Source organism: Bos taurus, chromosome 11 (assembly GCF_002263795.3).
Source record: "Bos taurus isolate L1 Dominette 01449 registration number 42190680 breed Hereford chromosome 11, ARS-UCD2.0, whole genome shotgun sequence".
Taxonomy (NCBI): Eukaryota; Metazoa; Chordata; class Mammalia; order Artiodactyla; family Bovidae; genus Bos; species Bos taurus.
In genome coordinates this window covers 96,826,336-96,832,642 of record NC_037338.1, presented here as the reverse complement: position 1 = coordinate 96,832,642, position 6,307 = coordinate 96,826,336, and the positions used below count along the sequence as shown (strand labels likewise).

General features: G+C 49.5%; 1 long non-coding RNA gene across 3 annotated transcripts; it reads left to right on the top strand.

The window, feature by feature from the left end:
• Window positions 1–1,705: 1,705 nt before the first annotated feature.
• On the top strand, window positions 1,706–6,095 carry LOC112448887 (uncharacterized). Of its 3 annotated transcripts, none has more exons than XR_009496553.1 (3): window positions 1,706–2,047; window positions 4,209–4,371; window positions 5,746–6,095. It is a non-coding gene; the product is annotated as an uncharacterized lncRNA (long non-coding RNA). The 3 variants fall into 3 exon arrangements; XR_009496552.1 differs by having other exon boundaries at window positions 5,729–6,095; XR_003037355.2 differs by having other exon boundaries at window positions 1,707–2,047; window positions 4,234–4,371; window positions 5,729–6,095.
• The last annotated feature ends 212 nt before the right edge of the window (window positions 6,096–6,307 follow it).

Genomic DNA, 6,307 nt, shown 5'->3' with positions numbered 1-6,307 from the left:
TCCCTGCTTCCTGCGGCTGCCCTCCCCTCCCCATCATTAGGGCACCCAGCCGGGAGGGCCCTACAGAACTTAAAGAAACTGAAGAACCAAGATGCCACAGTCCCGGCTTTGGCATCAAATTCTGATGCAGGGAATCAGCAGGGTAGATGGGAAAGATGTGTGAGAGAAGGAGAAACCTTTCCTCCTCACCCTGCAGCACCCATCCCAACTCCCCACGCCCATCTCCAGGGACAGACCAGAGAGGCTGGTCACTTTCACCCTCTGCTTCCCCAGCTCAGTTTCCTCTGAGAAGATGCCCAAGCAAAGAAAAGAAAAGAGGGTGACTGATGACCCCTGCAAGATGGGTTTGGGGGTCCCAAAGCAGAGAAGCCCTGCTCCTCCCAGGTCCCACCCAGGATGCCCATTTCCAGCAGCCTCTTATGAGAATAGGGGGCCAAAGGAGGTCACAACAGCATCAGGGCAGAGTGGGGGCCCGAGGAGGAGCTTAGAGTCAGTGCTGGCCTGGGGTAGGGTGAGGCAAGAGAGGAACTTGCCTTGGATGCAAAATTTAAGTGGCACCAAAAACTCAGTGATCAACAGAGACAGTTTTGGTGCTTTTTTTTTTTTTTTCATTTCTTGGCTGAGCCATGTGGCATCAAACCCTCACCCTCCTGCAGTGGAAGTGTGACATCTTAGCCACTGCAACACCAGGGAAGTCCCAGAAATAGTATTTTTAAAAATCAAAATGACTACAGGAAAACCACAATGAACAAAATATCAACTCTGAAATAGACTGGCTGTTATGTTTAAGAACTTGCATTATTGGGCACTGGGAAGGGTTGCTTGATTCCAATCAACCTGGGGCCCTGCAGGGCAGGTATATCAGGGTTGGTAATGGTGTGCAAACAGACTGGGCTTTATGGGGTTTACATACAGTTATGGTCTTTGTGGAGTTTTTATGAATCTTTTCCACTTGGTTTAGAATATGGGTCGGGGAGGGGGTCCTGTGGGCTCCCCTGGTAGCTCAATGGTAAGGACTCTGCCTGCAATGCAGGAGACTTGGGTTCAGTTCCTGGTTCGGGAAGATGCCATGGAGAAGGGGATCAACTCAATCCAGTGTTCTTGCCTGGAAAATTCCACGGACAGAGGAGTCTGGTGGGCTACAGTCCTTGGGGGTCACAAAAGAGTCAGACTAAACAGCAATGTTGATAAATGTACACTGGGCACAGGACTTTTTCCCTTTGCCTCAGGCTCCTCCTCTCACACTGTTTGGGGAATCAGGGGAGATAGAGACTCAAGGAGAAGCCAGCAGGGAGCCAGGCAGGCAAGGGCTTTGTGAAAGCTCTGGAGCTTAGCGCCAACTCTCAGAAGACAAGGGCAGGGAACAAACAAAAGCATTACCATGACGAATTGTTCAACCCAAGTGAGAAATCCCCAGTTTGGCCAACTCTGCCTGGATTTCATGTTTAGCATTGGGAATATGGGGTCTTGCAGTTCAAAACAAAGTATTAGCGAAAATAAAGCGATCAAAGTTGCTGACATTTATTCAGCACAAGCTCTGCCAGGCCCAGTCTATGAGCTCTATACACAGTATCTCATTTAAAGCCCAGGAGCTCCCCATGAGAAAGGAGCACTCTCCGTCCCCACCCCCCACTCCCCGTTTCCCAAGGGAATGCCTGGGTCATAAACCAGAGAGGTTAAGGTACTTGTTGAGGTCACACAGCTGTGAAGGGTAAAGCCTGGGTTCAATGTCAAGACCTCACCCTTAACCTCTTCTCCACATGGCTTCAAGTGAAATTTTTTTCATCTGAGCTTGTGACTGTGAAATGTATCCCTATGTCACAAACCTGGATGGGGGACCCGGAGGTGCAGCCCTGTCTGATGACAGAAAAACAGGAGAACAGATGATTTTAATGATAATACGGTACAGACTGTGACCTCAGAGAGAGGAATGGGGATGGATCCTATCATTACAACCTGTACCAAGGACTCCAGTGACACAGGACGGAGTGCTGGGAGAGCACTTCAGGGGTCCTGACCCGGGGATGGGACCAGAGGCAGAGACCAGGTGAGGGGAGGTGAGAGTTGAGGGGCCAGGGGCCCCACAGGGCACTGTGAGGACTTGGTCTACCCTGTGAAGGACAGTCAGCCCCTCTGTGGTCACAGCAAACCAGTGGCCAAGCTGCTCCCAGCCACTGGCCTCCGCTCCCTGCTCTCATCCAGATGGTCCAGGCCCCAGGCAGTCCCTCCAGGGACAGAAGGGTCTCTTGGACCATCCTGGGCAACGTGTCCATCTGTGCGTGGCCTCACAGTGCCTGACCCCACTGGACAAATCTACCCACTCTCACTCTCTCTCTGGAGCCCCTGCCCATCCCCACTGCCTCCTCCAGGCTGGGAAGCCACCCAGGAAGTTACCAGGCAGCTCCTGGGGGACACAGACCCCACCTACCCAGATCTGCTCATTCCCTGCTTCCCACCACCCCATACACTGCAGACAGGAGGGGAGAACAGGGGGTGTCCAAGTATGGGTGGCTGGAGGGGGCTCATGGCAGCCGGGCACCTGCGGCCCCCACCAGAGAGGGCTACAGACTCCCTGCCCCGGGCAGGGCTTCCCATCCCTGCTGGAACAGAACCAACCTCACTGCCTCAGTGAGGGGATCTCCAAGCCAAGGACGTGAGTGCATTAATTAATGAATTAGCCATTTAATTAACATAATTAGGCCTCATTATTTTCCTTGCGCCTATCGTCAATTTTTGAGCAATTAAAAGGAACGCTGGAGGAGAATGGGGGATCTGGGTGTCACTGCGGGTATAGGATGGAAAGCCAGGCCTGGAGTGACCCTTAGGCCACCAGTGCAGCCTTGGGGCAGGGAATGCAGAGGAAAAGGAGACTCATGGGAGCTCACACACATGAATAAGCACACACCCCAAGATGTAGTGTCCCCGAGTCTGGGTTTGCAGATCACTCTCCACTCACTTATTAAAGTCCTAATAGGTGCCAGGCTCTATACCAGGACACAGTTGGACCAGGACAGGCAGTTTTCCTCCAGGCAGATGGAGGGAAGTTGTTGGTGAGTGCCAGAGTCAGCCCCCCACCTCCGTGAGCCTTTGAGGTAGACCATCTTTCCCTAGCTGTGTGACCTAAGGCAAGTTCCTTAGCCTCTCTGAGCTGTTTCTTTAGCTGAAAGACGGGTATCCGGTAGATATCTGCCCCCCAGTATTATTGTAAGGATGCCCAGAGACGCTGCACACCAAGCCCCTGGCCCGCAGTCAACTAGCAGGAAGCAGCAAGGATTTGGATTTGTTGGGATTGGAAGGTCTGAGCTGAGAAGCGACCTGGTGAAAGTTTAGAAAGCTCCCTGGTTGCCCGAGTGGACACTGGACAGTGGAGAGGTGAGGGTGGAGGCAGCGCCCAGCCACGAGGTCCAAGCAGAGGTGTGTCTTAGCCAGGGGTCTTCACCCTGAGCCCGGGCCTGATCCCCCAGGAGCCAGAGAAGACAAGGGCGTCAGGGGCGTGGCTCTGGGTCTCACTGACACCAGAGAAGGAGCCAGTAGAGAATCCTGGAAAAGAACAGCCAACGCGATGAAGAAAAATTAGCAGCAAGTCTTCCCAGGAACCAAGTGAAGAGAAGGCTTCAAGGAGGAAGGAGTAGCCAGGCGCATCAAATGCAAATGCCCATATTTGCTGGTCGCTGGTCACATGCCGCCTGATTTCAGGGGAGGGCTGACGGCCTGTGTGCAGAGATTGGAGAATGAACCGGGGCTGGAGGCAGCAAAGGGTGAAGACCACTCTCCCGGGCATTTTGCTTCAAGGGAGCAGGGACACGGGTGTTGGCAGGAGAACAGGGCCCTGGGGACAATTTGTTTACAAGACGGGAGATGTCAAAACATATCTGGGGCTGATAGATGGTCCAACCCCAGGAAATAAGACCCATGGTTTGGATGATGCAGACTGTTCCATTTTTCTAATTTGTATTTTCAAAACATCCCCTCGCATACCATTTTTTTAAAACTGCATTTTACTCAACTAATCTTTCCAACTTTTCATATCACCTGACTGGGGACACTTGCCACCCTCAGGCCACAGGGCGTAGCTTGTTCTGATGGTGTCCCTCGGAGTCCTCCTTGAATTTTATCGGGAAAAATGCAAAATACAGGTTCAAACCCTTGCAAACTCATAAGCTGCTTTTTTTTTTTTTTGCATTTTGCCCTTGTAATTTTTTATTTAGCTCAAGTCTTAATATTTTTAATGAGTGTGCCAACCTAGGGGGAAGGAACATATGCATCTGAGACACAGATGAAGATTCCAGGCTGTCAAAGTGGTCCATCAGCCACCCCAGCATAGAGCCAGACATCGGGCATCAATCATGAAGGCGAAGAAACGAGAAATGGGTAAGAACAAAATTCTAGAAATGCAACATCAGAGTCTGAGTGTAGAAGGGAAGCACGGTTTAGCATTTCATGATATTCATTAGTCTGCAGCAAGCTGAACTATCTTCTTTATAAAGTTCAACATTCATGCGTGAGAATATTTTTGAAGTATAGGTGCTGTAAAATATTATAGGAAGTTACAGTTGTACGATATAGTGATTCACAATTTTAGAGGTTATATTCCATTTATAGCCATTATACAATATTGGCTAATTCCCTGTGTTGCACAGTATATCCTTGAAGCTTATTTTATACCTAGTAGCTTGTCCTTCCTCCTCTCCTACCCCTATCTGCCCCTTCCTCCTTCCCTCTCCTCACTTGCAACCACTGGTTTGTTCATTATACCTGTAAGTCTGCTTCTTTTTAGTTATATTCTCCAGTTCGCTGTATTTTTTAGATTCCACATATAAGTGATATCATATGATATTTGTCCTTCTCTGTCTGGCTGATTTCACTGAACATAATCCCTTCCAAGTCTGTCCATGTTGCTGCAAAAGGCAAAATGTCATCCTTTTTGTGGTTGAGCAATGTTCCATTGTATGGATTTCCCCGGTGGCTCAGACGGTAAAGAATCTGCCCGCCATGCAAGAGACTCAGGATTGATCCTTGGGTCAGGAAGACCCCCTGGAGAAAGGAATGGCTACCCACTCCAGTATTCTTGCCTGGAGAATTCTGTGGACAGAGGAGCCTGCTGCTGCTGCTAATAAGTTGCTTCAGTCGTGTCCAACTCTGTGCAACCCCAGAGACGGCGGCCCACCAGGCTCCCCCATCCCTGGGATTCTCCAGGCAACACCACTGGAGTGGGTTGCCATTTCCTTCTCCAATGCATGAAAGTGAAAAGTGAAAGTGAAGTCGCTCAGTTGTGTGTGACCCTCAGCGACCCCATGGACTGCAGGCTTCCAGGCTCCTCCGTCCATGGGATTTTCCAGGCAAGAGTACTGGAGTGGGGTGACATTGCCTTCTCCAACAGAGGAGCCTAGCGGGCTACAATCCATGGGGTTGCAAAGAGTCGAACACAAATGAGCAACTAACACTATCACTTTTGAATATTCCATTGTGTGTGTGTGTGTGTGTGTGTGTGTGTGTGTATCTTTTTATCCATTCTTCTGCTGATAGACATTTGTGTGGCTTTCCTGTCTTGGGTATCGTAAATAGTGCTGCTATGAACATTGGGGTCCGTGGATCTTTTCAAATCAGTGTTTTTGTTGTTTTTGGATATATACCCAGGAGTGGAATTGCTGGGTCATATGGTAGAGACCAAGTAATTGTTTTGTTGCGTATTTGTCTGTTTTTAAGGTAGTGTTCTTATTTTTTTCAGTATACTTTCTATTTCAGCATCACACACATATGGGAAAAATGCACAAATCTTCAGTGTTCAGCCCAAAGAGTTTGAACAGAGTCAACACAGTCTGCAAACCAGCACTCAGATGGACATCGATTGAGAAGCATATTACCACCCCTCAAGGGCTGGGGAACACCAAGGGGAGCCACCATCCTGCCTTCCGGCGCCATAGATCTTTCCATAAATGGGCTTTCACAATCCGCATCGCCAGGGTCTGGCTGCTTCTCTCACCTGTGAGATTCATTCCTAACGCTGCCTGTACAGCAGGCCGTGCTGCCCAGTGTCCCCTGAGTGAATAACCATAGTTTTCATTCATTCTAGTACAAACAGGCATTTAGTCCAGTGTGGGGACTGACTATGGACGTTCTTGTATGTCTCATGGTTTGTGTACTTTTAGGAACATATTTGTACAAAAGTTGAGAACCTCTGTACTGGGGAAGCACTAGATGTTAATAGTCTCAAAACTCACACCCAAAATAGCATTAGGCCTGTCAGTCCGTGGTCAGAATTTGGAATCCTCACTGCTCAATTGGTTTTCTAATGTTTCTCATCTCT